At 42.8% G+C, this 14,322-nt stretch overlaps 1 protein-coding gene across 1 annotated transcript in view; it reads right to left on the reverse strand.

The window, feature by feature from the left end:
- Nek11 (NIMA related kinase 11) overlaps positions 1–14,322 on the reverse strand; it is a 219,897-nt gene that overhangs the window by 49,402 nt on the left and 156,173 nt on the right.

The following is a 14,322-nucleotide window of genomic DNA, read 5'->3' on the forward strand; positions in this document are numbered from 1 at the left end:
AATAAAATAATTATCCTCGTCATTTACCTCAGTCCTCAAAGAAAGCCAGCTATTTCCCATGGGGGCCGGGGAGATTTCAGAACTATACTAGATAACAAATACTGTCTTTGATGCAAAATAAATATCTGTTCTCCACCCAGCAGGCTGCAAATAATCCAAAATAGCATCCTAACAATCTGGGAAAATGGAACCTCTTAATTATTTTCAGGTTTATGGCTACATTGAGAGGGATTCATCATTTATGGATCACATACTCCATTTCAAGTCAAGCAAACATTTCCCATTGCAGCAGCTGTCTGCAGGGCTTAGGAGAAGCCGCAAGAGTGTGACAGGCTACTCTAACACATTCCATAAACATGTTGGATTTCATTTTCCAACATTCTCTGAAGTGTGAGCAGCTGCTTTTCATGCATGTTGTAAAATTGAGCATCATCTCATGCTTAGAATACACAGAAGAGACAGTGATGAGGAGGGCTTGCCTAGTTAGTGCTGGTCAGTGCAGTCAAATACCAAACAGAAATCCTTGATGACTGGCCCAGGAATAGGGAGGCAGTTACCAGGGAGGCACAGTAATCAAAGAAGGCCAACAGACTCTTCTTTCTGTACCAGCGTGGAGTCATGGACTCTCCAGAGAGGCACCCTCCACTAGAGGGGGCACCATAGGCCTATGACATATGCCATCTGCTGATGGCACCAACCAAGGGAGGTCAGGTTCTAAGCCTGGCTCCTCTGCCAGGTGTACTGGCCCTGGACAGCAGCTTAACTTCCCAGCGCTTAGCTTATTTGTCTTAAATGTGTATGAGTGTTTTACCTGCACATGTGTGTCTGGTGCCCGAGGCCAGTGGATCCCAAGACTGGAGTTACATACTGTTGTAGCCATAAGTGAGTGCTGGACCATTTGGGCTCTCTCTCTCTCTCTCTCTCTCTCTCTCTCTCTCTCTCTCTGTGTGTGTGTGTGTGTGTGTGTGTGTGTGTGTGTGTGTGTGTGTGTGTGTAGACCAGGAAATTCAATCATGGCACTGGTGTATTTGATTGCTAGAGTCCTCCCAATTTCTGGTACATAGAAAATACCTTGAGTGTTCACATGAAGGGATAGAATTTTCTTGGGTTTACTTTATAAGGTCAAAGTCCATTTATGAGGGCAGAACCCTCATGACATAATCAACCTCTAAGGCTAATACTTCGAACCATCTCCTTGGTGATCCTATCTGAGGGATACCCGAACATGCAGACCACAGTCGGAATCACCTGACAGTCAAGGAGCCTCCCAGCTCGAAACCCCTGCTCTTCTGACTGAAGATGGACAGTGAGGGGGATAGGCCATTCTACAAACGTTGCTACAGCAGTCCCTCTATTCCAGTGTTCACACACCATTCCTCACATCAACAGGTGGAGTCTTTTTCCCTGTCTCTGGATCTGAATTGGACCCGTAGTTTGCTCTTCCCCATAGTACATAACAGAAGTGGTGATGGATGACAGGACTAGACCTTGAGAAACCACACTGCCTTGATTTCTTACTCCATAGAAAGGCAGGAATAAGGCTCTCCTATTGGAGAGATTGCACAGCTAGAGGTCCCAGAGTATGAAACAACAGCCCCAGCCAATAGCTGTAACCAACAGCAAGAATTGTGAGCCATACTCTCATGGACCAGCTAAGCTCCCAGCTGGCAGAAACAATGTGGGTGACTGGACAGCACATGGAGTAGAACTACTCAATGAACACAGAAGATACACAAAATCAATCTGGGGAGACGTCTCAGAGGGAAAGTGCTTGCAACATAAATACGAGGACCTGAATTTGGAGCCTTGGCATCCATATAGAAAACCCAAGTGCAGCAGTGTGCATCTGTAATCTCAGTGCTAGGGATGCAGAAACAAGGAGATGCCTGGGCTGCTGTCCATCCATCTAATCTTGCTGAATTGGTGAGCTTCAGGTTCAGGAAGAGACTTTATCTCAAAAAAAATGAGGTGGAAAGTACGAGGAAGAAACTCTGTCAATATCTGGCCTCCACAAGAACATGTACACACACACAAACACACACACACACACACACACACACACACACACACACACACACACACACACACACCTTGAGAGATAGTAAGCCATTGTTTTAACCCACTAATTTTTGGTGTTGCTATTTTACACAGAAAAGAATCATTGACATGCCAAACAACTGAGGTTAACTAGCCAAGTGTTTTACATTTTTAAATCCCTAAAACGTATCACAACTTCTGGCTCATGAGAACTACCAACTGCACATCAGTGCAATTCTCTTCCTGTTTCTGTGATGCACAAGGAAGTGAATGACATCAACTCCATGGGTAGATATCTATCTCCAGTTAGGTACCAGGACTCCCCTGCCACTCCAAGTCTACTGCTGCTGGGTAGAAACATACTGAACCCATTTTTATGTGGCTGTGATGTACATGTGTTTAGGACTTATCCTTGAGTAAGACTGACTTCCTCCTCTCAGCAGCCATTGATTGTATTTCAGACTTATAGAAGAGTTTCAAAGTCTCCATGAAAACACCCATGCATCCTCTGTCCCAGTGTCAGTATTTTCTTATATGTACTTTATCATCTATGGACTCACAGACATTTCTCAAGCTTAGTACTATTTATATTTTGGACCAGATAACTCTAATACATTGTACGATGTTCAGCAGCACCTATGGCCTCAAACCAACAAATGTTAGAATTTTGTCATAATACCTCCCCCACCCAAGTTGTGAAGACCCAGAATAGCATGAGACACTGCCAAACTTCCTCCATAGGAGGTTGTTTGAGGTCTATTATTCAGTTAATTGACCAACCAATTATTCATTTAATTGACCTACCTATCTATATTCTGACATAAACAGCTCTTTTCCTCCCTGCTGGCCAAATGTCAAATAATGAGGACCAGTAAAAACACAGCACCATCCTCCAAGCCAAAGGACCACCATCTTCATGAGTTGGTCTGTGCCTGGTTGCAAAAGCTCCTCACAGTTGGGTTTCTTTACTGTTGACATTCCCTCACAGGGGTGGGGAAGGGTCTGGGGATCCTCACTGGAGTGATGTAACTGTCTCAGTCAAGTTTCTGTTGCTGTGACAAACACCATAACCAAAAGCAACTTATGGAGAAAAGAGTTTATTTCAGCTTACAATTTAAAGTCCACCACTGAAGCTAGGCAGGAATCTAGAGGCAGGAACTGAAGTAGACCACTGAAGAACTCTGCTTATTGGCTTGCTCTCCATGGCCTGCTCAGCCTGCCTTATTATATACCCTGGGCCATTTTCCTAGGGGCATCACTGCCCAAAGTGAGCTGGGCCTTCCCACATCAATCATTAACAACATCATCATCATCATCATCAACAACAACAACAACAACAACAATAATAAATGTCCGACAGACTTGACTATAGGCAATCTAGTGACAGCACTCCCTCAATAAAGTTCCCCTTTCCAAATGACTCTAGTTTGTATCAACTTTACAAAAAAAATTAATGACACCAACCACTCCTCCCAACCAGTTTTATGCAATTCTGCCCTAATTGAATGTAGCTTTGGGACCTTGAGGCAGGGCTAGAGTATATAGGCTGGGATGACTAGGGGAAAGGGACTTCATGAAGAAGCCACCATCTATGCTGGGTTTCTACTTTGAGTGTGGCTGCTTTAGAGACACCCCTATTCCTGCCCCAAATGACCCCTCACCCATTCTCTGTAAGTAAACCCAAAAAACTTACTGGTTCCCTAGGAGTAGCTTTGGTGGAACTGAACTTTTATTTGTCATTGGGACCTTAGAAGGAGAGGGCTGACATTGCTTAGTCTCCCTCAAAGGGAGAAAAGTCTTGCAATAGATGTCAATTGTACTTGTTCTCACCAACATCATACTTTTATTAATTATTTGTAAATTTTGTATAATGCACCCCGATCACATTTGCTTCCTATTTCCCCTAGGTCTACCTTCCCACTTTTGTGCCCCCACCAAAGAAAAATACACCAAGTCCAATTGTGTTGCCCAAACAATGGAGCATGGTCAAACTCCCGGCGTCTAGCCTTTCCCATCCCCATCCCATATCTGCCAGAAGCCATTAACTGGGAAGAACTACACTTCAGCATCTTTATCTCAACTTTTAAGGACTCTCTTCAGTAGAGAAAAAGAAACAATCCTTCTAAATGTACTTTTTATAGTTATCTTAAACTTTCTCTATTTTCAAAATTAGATAATTTACAAAATCAGTACCTACATTTTTGTAATAAATAAAAATTAGGGAAAGGCAAACATCTCATTCCAATGATTCCAGAAATTATCACTTATTTGAACATAACCGGTTCTGGGAGAAGTACATGGAAGTGAATGCCAAGGCTTCACACAAGCAGAGACATGGTCACACAAAATATCTGTTAGGCTTATGCAATGTGGAGATTGGCTGTTTGAAGATGATGTTTACAATTCCTTACTGTTTCACAATTTATTGAATTTTGGTGAATTTAAGTGGCCCGAGAGAACAACTGCATCTCAACAGATGACAAATTATACTGTCACTAGCCTTTAATCACGTGGGCCAAGTACTTGGAAGACAGATTTTCTAATGTTCTGGAAATGGTAAAAGTGACTCTGTTTTAAATCAATTTTTATGCTTTTCAAGTCTCCATTTCCAGAGCCATTGACCTCTCCATAAACAGGAAGTGCCTTCAAGGCATGAAGAACAACCCCCCCCCATGCTCAGTTATGAAAACTGCCTTGTGCACTCAAATTCAAAATCAAATAAACAGATTTTCTGTATCTGCTACTCATATACTCTACAGAAGGTTTGATCTCCCCCACTCCAAATCTGTGTGATCCACAGTCACTATAACCCACTGTAGCCATGGAATCTTAAAGCTCTCATGTAAAACTCAACAAATGAGGGCCAGCTTTTGAAAAGAGGTGTGTCTCTAGAGGGAGAGCAGGACTTCCCAGACAGTTTATGACAACAGTTCTATCAAAGTAAGGTCCATTTTGGATGACCATGTTACATCATATCTGTTTGTGGAGTTGTCTTGGAAAACAGTCTCGTGATGGAACATCAGAGTTTTAAGTCTTCATGGCTACTGTGGGTTATAGTGACTGTGGACCACCACAGATTTGACTGGGGGGCAGTCAAATCTTCTGTGGGGGGTATCTGAGTAGCAGATACACTTTCGTGTTTCAAGAAATGTGTGCTCTTTGGCCCTAATGCTCCCTGCTTCAAGGTCCAATCCTAGTAGCACTGAGGTTATTCCCTTAGACCCTGTGACCCTTTAGAACTGGATCCTTTGCTGTGCCAGTCATAGGTTTTGCTGTGGCCTCAGATAACAACTATTTATCATCAACTCAATATGTAAAACTGTCCCAACTGCTACTTCCTGTTGAACAACATGAGCCAGAATTTACCAAGATATCCAAAAAGAACATGTCTAAGGGATTTTTAAGGATGTGTGAGGATGTTCTGTATACACTACATACTACACCTGGGAGATGAATAATGCCCACACGCATATTGGAAGTGCCAAGACTTCTTTATTCTAGAAAAGAAAGATCAAATTCACTTAACATTTCCCAAATCTAACTGTCTAGAAACCTAGACCACCATGTGAATGTCCTGGGAATACTGAGAAATTATCTCATGGAAAAATATATTAACAGAGCTTAGCTTATACTTTGTAGAATTCCTAGTTGAAATCAGTAGACTGGTTTCTATAAATTCTACAAGTTAGGCTGTATTATCGAGAGAGAGAGGGAGAAAGAGAGAGAGAGAGAGAGAGAGAGAGAGAGAGAGAGAGAGAGAGAGAGAGAGATGTGATTATGGTGAGTTCCAGGGATCTCTAAGATGAGTCTGCAAAATAAGAGACACAGGAAATCATTGTGTAGTTTCAGTATAAAGGCAGAAAAATTCTAATTTAAAGGCAAAATACACTCTTTGTTACTCAAGAGAAGGCTGCCTTTGTTCTGCTCAGACATTCAGCTAATTGTTTAAGGTCCAACCATAACTAGAGAGGGCAACAGGATTATTCACACTGCTCAATTAAATGTTAATCTCATCCAAAATACCTCTTTAGAAACACCCACACTAATATTTGACCAACTATCTGGGCACGGTGTGGTTCAGTCAAGTTGACACTAAAATTAACATTTACATATTTATTTTCTTCTTCATTAAGTATAATTTCAGTGTATTTAACAATTCAAAGTTACATTCACAAGGAATCTAATACAGACCCTAACAAACGTTTTTAATGATCAAGACATGGGTATTTCACCATCTCTTGTGTCTACAAGAAGATTCCCATTCTTTGCTAAGCTTTACTTTTAAAATAGTGTCAAGAGTCTGGCATATGTGTGTGTGGTGTTTGACACATGTGTGTACATGTGTGTGTGCTTGGGGTTAGGGAGATGGTTAACTGGGTAGAGTCTGTCACCTCAGTGTGAAAACATGATTTCAAACTCCCAGAAACCATGTAAGGCTGGGCACAGCAGTGTGTGTCTCCAATTCCAGCACTTCAACAGTGAGATGGGAGTCAGAGACAAGAGAGTGCCTTGACACTTGCAGTTCATCTAGCCTTCCATACACAGCAGCAAACAGCAAAAAGAGAGATTCTGTCTCAAAAGAGGTGGAAGGCAAGGACCAACCCCCAGAGTTACCCCTGACCTCCATATTGGCACTGTGGCAAAGTGCACTTCTATTCATATACACATATATGCACACACACATATATGTTCTTATACACATATTAACACATACACACACACATATATAGAGAGAGAATTTCTATAAATGGTAGGGGGCTTATAACTATATGATGTACATTGGCACCCTGGATATTAACAATATATACTATATAATACTACATCTTATATTAATAATATAAATTATGTAATATATAAGTAATTTATAATATATTTTAAGTGATAGCAAAGCCTTCCCTTGTTCCTTTATAAACTGTAGTGTTAGAAGCATGTGGCAAATTAAAAGTGACAAAATGCAATAAAACCGATCACATTTCCCTTGAAGTCTTCTGGGTCAGTCACTGTGGTGTTGTGAAACCTGCACACACTGAAAATGAAAAGTTGAGCCTGAATACTGGCTTTGAATCAGTACTTTACTAATTCTTTGAAACCTCTATTTGGTGGGTTTTTAAAAACCGTGTATGGCCAAGCATTTTAATGGTTTTCCTTGTCAGCTTATTATTGATACCACTAGAGAACTCAGATTTCTGAAAAGCACAAAATCCTCCTGAATAGGGCAGTCTCACTGATGCAAGAAACAGTGTCTAACCCAAGAATTTTTTCTCTGAGCATTACTGTTGGAAGACAGCCCTCCTACAGATATGATGGTTCAGATTCCCAAGAATACTCAAATGAAGATGCCAAAAAGCACACATGGGTATTAAAATGCAGCCACCAAACCATATGCAGTTGTGTCCAGACAGCTACCCGACATCATAAATTTCATCTTTTGTTCTGGCCAGGCTCTTTGCTTATTTGTTTGAAGCAGGGTCTCACTCTGTAGTCCAGGCTGTCTAACCACTTACCAGGCAGACCTCTAGAGTGCTGAGGTTACAGGTACAAGCCCACTACTTACAGATAAGCTCCACATATAGCCATCTAGGCATATTTTAAGCATTGTTTCAGTCAAATTTACAGTTGAACATGGACAAGACAGTGGTTTGAAATGACTGTCCAACAATCATGGAGTAATATTGCTATATATAATATTTCTTCTAGGATACATAATTTTATTTAGTTTCTAGGTCAAATTAGACACTTTCAGCTATGTGTAACCAGAAATAAGCTTGAGCAAATATTTTTACTACATTATTTTTCAAGCATTCCCACTGCCCCTTCTTTCCCAAGAAATCATGTCCTGTCACTTTCTGGCTAGAACCATATATTGTTCATAAACAAACCCCCTGGGAGATGTAATATGAGAGCCAGCCTGCATAGGATGGATTGATTTTCCTCCAGACTTCAAGAAAAAGGTGAGCATGGGCACAAAACTGGAATTCAGACAAATGATACCAAGACTAGAGAGAGCATCAACTTTGAAGCCAGCCTGCTTGAGTTTAAATCCCACCTTGCTGTTTTCAGTCTTGTGTTCTGAGCAAATTTCTTAATGTATTCATGCCTCCATTCCCCTATCTGTAAAATAGCTTTGAGAAGACTCAGATATAGTAGCATTTATAAAGTCCATAGGCCCATACCTGCTTTACACGGACTATAATATATGTTTGTTAAAATGTTTAAAAATGACTGCTGAGTACAAAGTCATCACTGCAGCATCTAGAAGAGAACCCAGCCCAGATTTCTGCTCAAAGTGATGGAATAGGTAAGTGCAACTGAAGAAATGTCATTCCAAGGCAGTCTGCTTCCCAAGCTGTTGCTTACCCAAGAGACTCTGTTCATGGTTGATCCATTCAAGCTACAACTGAACCTCAGTGAAAAAGGTGAAGTGATGAAGGAAAAGAGATTTTTTTCCACACCTATTACAAAACAAAGCAATATGAAGCCACTCGTAGGAGAACTAAGGACCAAAAGGTTTATCTGGTCATGCCCGATGTCGTCAGTATATGTGTGGATGAAGATGCAGAAGAATCAATAAAGGAAGATAAGTGTATGTGCCTAGGATGTCCTGCTTCCCCTCTGTCACCTTTCCCAAAGAACTCCCTCCTCTTGCTAAATGGATGAAAGGAGAACTCACCTGTAGGCTGCCTGATGTTCATGTGGTGAAGAAGAATGTTGAGCAAGTTTAAAACTTAAGAGTCAGATGATAGGATAAGGGAAGAAGTTTTATTTTAAAAACTAGGTAAATAAAAACAATTAATACAGTTCTTGTTGAAGCTGAATATATGGGTGAATAAGGGAGGGATGTAGGCATTGCGTTTTGTAAAATGGTAACTATGTACAATACTGTATCTTGTGCCAACTAAAGGGGTATTTGAGTGAATGAATGAAGAGAATCCAGCTGCCATAAGAATTCAGTCTAGGATGAGGGTTTCTCGGGCTGACTCCAACGGTCCCTCGGAGGTTGTGTATCTATCTTTAGATGCTCTTAAGAGCCTCCTGGAGGGTTACTGTGCTCACTTATCCTTTACCTGGAGGCAGTGAAACTCAACCATCTGTCTATATGCAGCATCTCTACACTCATGGCTGGTTGGCTATGCCAACTCCCAAAGGCATATCCATCCAGAGAAGGCTTGTAGCTTGTAGCTATGCACACACACACACACACACACACACACACACACACACACACACACACACACACACACACAGCTTTGCAGTTACAGAAGTTTCTTATCTGAGAGCTGCTCAGAAGGCTGTGTGGATGCCTTTGCTGTACGACACCAGGCATGGCACCATATCCTCCATCTGTTGAACACCCCAAGCCAACTCAGATCTGTAGAGCTATGCACAAAACAGATATACCTTCCATGATGGCTCCATCTTTGGGAGACACTGGCATGTTGTCATACCCTCTGGTCCTTGATGTCAGTGGGTATGCAGGATGTCAGGAACTGGTGTCTTTTACCTGTTACCTGTCCACTCAGAGTCCATCCCACCCGGGGAAACCAATCCACAGTCCTCTTTCCTACTAAGCCAATGCCATTATGGACCCATCTCTTCCAGAGAGACCACATCTGCCTGGCCCGTTGCAGCCAGGAAGCAGTGAGGATAGATGTAGCTCACTATTATGAATGCCATGGTCCAGCTCCAGTTCTAGATCCCCTCTTAAGGGCAGAGCTGAATCAGAGCTGCTTTCAATGAGACAAGCTCAGCAGAGATGGAGGCACACAGATCTCAAGTGTGCAGTGATGACTTCTCAAGAATGGATATGCCTGGACAGACACCAGTCAACCAAAGTGAAGATTCCTCTTGCCCTTCACCCAGTCCTTTTAGCATCCTTCCAGCTACTCCTTTACCACTGTCATTGATTTCTGTTACCACAGATTTTTCTCTCTCCTTCTCCCTGCCTCTCCTTTTCTCCTTGCCTTCCCTTCCTTTCCTTTTTCACGCACCAGGTCCTCCTTTTGTAGTGGTGGGACTCAAACAGAAGATCTTACTCACACTAGGCACATGCTCTAACCCTAAGCCACACTCAGGCTCAGTTCAGACACACCTCAAGGCTTTCAGTTACTCATTAGTGAACTGGACTCTCACTTAAAATCCACTCTCTTCTTCCAGAGTTCAGGAGGCCCTCATGGTACAAGCTATGGCCTCCTCATCACCTGGGGCTTCTGATACATGAGTTGCTCTCTCTGGTATTCACCACTCTCTCCCCCTACCCCTCTCCCTCTCCTCATTTCAAGGGGTAGGCACATTTCCATCCCCTGAAAGCTCCTCCTTGACTCTTCTTAGCATCCCTCTGCACAATGCCCAATACCCAAGTTATGCTCCTCGGTTTCACTTATTTCATTTATGTGTTTGTGTGTGGATTTCCTGGATGCTTGCACAACTAGATTCCAACCTGCAGGTATTCATTCATTTCTTTCTTCATTCATGCATACAGTCCCCAAAATCTACCATGGATTTACTCTGTGGCAAAATATTATTAAAAGGTACGGTGACTACAATACTTACTTTCTATTTCCTTCTAGCATGTAACTAGCAAGTACTAGTAGCTCAGATGCTGAACAGACCATAGAGAAAAACAAAGCAGGAAGGTAGAAGAGTGAGTGAGTGCCCCAGCTAGTGAGGGGTATTTTACTTAATTTAGCAAAGTCCTCTGCAGTAAGATGATACAGCAAAGACCTGAAGACAGATGGGTATAATATTATCAGTGCATCTTGTGGGAAGGACATTACAGGCTTCTAAAGACAGACTCATGTCTGGTGTTCTCCAGAAACAGGAAAGACACAAGTGTGATTGGACTGGCATAGTGAGAGGGCCCTCAGGGAGAAGAGATGGGGTGCCTCAGTGAGGGGACGGTGATGAGGATGGAGGAGGTGAGGGAGGGCCTGTGTACAGAATCTGAGTGAGATGCAAAAGTGGGGAGAGAGAGAGAGAGAGAGAGAGAGAGAGAGAGAGAGAGAGAGAGAGAGAGAGAGCACACCCAGAAGCTCTTGTGAAACTCTCCAGCAGAAGTTCTGGTGGATTTGGTTACAAGGGTAGAGATACTGAGATGTGATCACATGATGTGTTATGAAATGAAAGAAAAGTGAATAGATTTTGCCGATGGACTGGCTGTGAGTGTGAGCAGAAGAGGGTGAGTGCAGACGGGGTGAGGAGCTGCACTTGGAGTGAGGAGCTCACTTTCAGACATGCTAATTTCAGCATCTCTATGAGAGGTCCATACAACTTTGACCTCTAGTTTTGGCTATATGACTAGGTACACAGGACCAAGCTTCTAGGAAGACAGAAATGATGACTGGAAGACCTATAAAGGCACAATGGATCACAGACAGTATTCAAACACCTGAGACCCAAATGTGCACAAGGCAGGGCTGTGTTTGCTGGCTCTCTACCATGTATCTTGTACCGATGCCACTGAGCATGTAATATGTAGGTGGATGTACAATTAATAACCCACTTATTTTCTTTCCTGTCAGTTGTATTACTAAGCAATTGTCTACTTCTGCAAACCATATCCACAATAGCACCAAGTCACAAAACCCTAAACTACATGGTGGCTTCCTCTTTCTGCACACTCAGATGTGCCTTTTACACCTGGGTTGGGTTTGACTAGCAGCCAGGCCCTAGATCCATTCCTGACTCGCTGGAAGGCAGAGGGTGCTGCTACCCAGAGCCAGAGGACAGGGTTGGTGGCACTTCTGAGGGGCTGTCATGGCATCAGGAGGCTGAGATCACAGCTCCTAGCTCACTGCTGAGGTCGCCTTCTTCCCTAATGTATGTAGTGACAGGTACACAGAGATACATCTTTGAAACTCAAACTGCAAACTGGCCCTCCTGGCTCCCACAACACTAAATTCCTCCTCTGAATTCAGAACCTAAGAGGTGTCCCATAGCCTGAGGATTTTCCCACCTACTCCACAGGGATTTCCCTTGCACTTCTTACCCTGCCGTACCATCTCTCCCAGACGCCCCAGGCTAGCCCAGAATATAAAGTACTGACCATCCTTGGAACATCCCAAGAATGTGAACTGTTACCACCATAACAAGCACCAACTGATTAACCCACAGGCTCTCCCTGTGCAGAAGCTTGTGATACCAACCCTCAGGACAGCCTGGCCCGTGTCCTCAGAGGACCCTCGGGCCTTACCACCCCACTTCTAAGTATTCCAGCACATCTGCTTTTCCCAGTGCCACTGCTTGCTAGGAGAATTTCAAACCTGGGAAGACTGGAGAACTTCCATATTAGCTGGAGGCCTCTGCAAGCTCTTGTCTCAGGAAGAGAACAGGAGAGGCCTGAGGAGCCTCTTAAGGGAATCTTCAGCGAGAGCCTTGGTTAAACAGAGTCTTTCCTGAAAGAGCTGTGGGTCGAGTCATTATCTTCTCTCTAGTGTGCTTTTGCCAGTGTCCTGGGCCATTTGTTAGTCTTGGAGAGGGAATGACAGTCCAGGCAATAGGGGACATGTGGAATTAATGACAACACACACCAGCCTGAAGCCCTTAGGCATGCCTGTGAGAGCACACGGGCTACTGCTCTGTGACAGGCCCCACAACTGCTGTAGAGAACCTGTTGTGATGACAGCTGTAAACGCCACTCTCCAGAGATCTAAGAGGATGGTTCCAATTTGGTGGCCACAGACTTCACAGAGGAGCTATGAGCACTGTAATGGCTTGTGATAAAGGCATTATTGATGCTTTTCTTAGCACTGTAGAGAAACAACAGTAATTAGGTGTTTCATTAAACTGCTTTGGAGGCAATACTGCCTAAAGAGCAGCAGGCTTGGCTCAAAGGACTTGTCAATGAAGCCTGTGGCCAGTTTTCTTTCAGAAAGCACTTCCTCCATCAAAATATAACAGAGGAATCAGCTTGGATCTGGTTATGTACAGACCATGGGTATGTTGCTACTTTGGCAGACCCTAGCATATTCAGGCAAGGCCAGGAGGAAAAGAGGCAATTCCAGAGACGGCTGCAAGCTTCATGCACTTCACACATTGCTGGGGTACCAGCACGGAACTCAGAAGTGCACCTTGTGCACTGCTGACACAAGGGTCCCACAGGAACGGGAGGGTGTCCAACACAGCCACACTCACCACCTCTGGAGAAAGAGAACCCATAGCAAATTAATAGATTAATAGATTAATAGATTAATCTGCAGCTGTGATTATCTGTCCCTATCAAGGTGACCATACTATAACCCCCACTTCCATCTCTGTCAGACCATGTTAATCTGCCTTGCAGAGTAGGAAAAGTGTTAACCCGAGACTGTGACCACTCTGACTCTGAATCACAATGCCAATCCCTCCCTATCTGTGTCAGTGTGGGTGAGCTACTTTTAGAAACTCAGGTTCTTCACCTGAATAAGACAATGTGACTCTGAGGGACAAAATACTACGCAAGTGAAGTGTCATAGCATCTTGCCACAAGAGATTTAAAATCAAACACAACTGGTCATACAACACGTGGCAGACACACACGCCCAGAGAGCAAAATCCCTGTCCTTATATTTATCATGTGCATTGAGAAAGAAGAAAGGATTTTTTTTGTAAATATTGCAACTGTAACAGCTCACTTTAACATTAAAGACTTTAGGCAGTGCATTAAAGAGGGGAAGACAACCAGGTAATTTTTATAATAGTGGCTAAATTATTAAGTATCTATTAAGTGTATAGTTGAGATCGGATGTCTGATCTGATGTGATAAGATCTGAACTGGGTATGATTTGAAATGCTTTAAGAAGATCACTCCATGTACACTTCTATGGAGAGGAACCATTTTCCCCCATTGTACAGATTAGGACACTGAAGCACAGTGGAGTTCAGTAATTGTACAACAAGTGGCAAGGCCTAGGCTTATTTATAGGCAATCTGACTTCCCATCACACATTCTAATAAAAACTGGCCAGAGATGGGGCCTCTAGGACTGGCAAAGTTCTATTTCTTGACTTGGAGGTGGTAATTGTAACAGATTTTATCCATGTCTGTTTCTGAACTGGCTTTGTTTCATTTAGAACTATTTAAAATTATAATACTAGTAAATCAAAGTTTGCCATTTGATGATCTGAGTAAAGATGAGTTATGTGTTTTGTATGTCACATTTTCCAACCACAGGCACGGGGTGAAGTTAATGTAGTATTATGACAATATTTGTTTCTACTGTTTGTAGCAGTGGTTCAGAGGCAAGTGGGAAATTATATTTTTAACTTGCAAGTGGGAAATTATATTTTTAACTTGCAGTAGTAGGTACCG

The sequence above is a fragment of the Cricetulus griseus genome, chromosome 4 (assembly GCF_003668045.3).
Source record: "Cricetulus griseus strain 17A/GY chromosome 4, alternate assembly CriGri-PICRH-1.0, whole genome shotgun sequence".
NCBI lineage: Eukaryota > Metazoa > Chordata > Mammalia > Rodentia > Cricetidae > Cricetulus > Cricetulus griseus.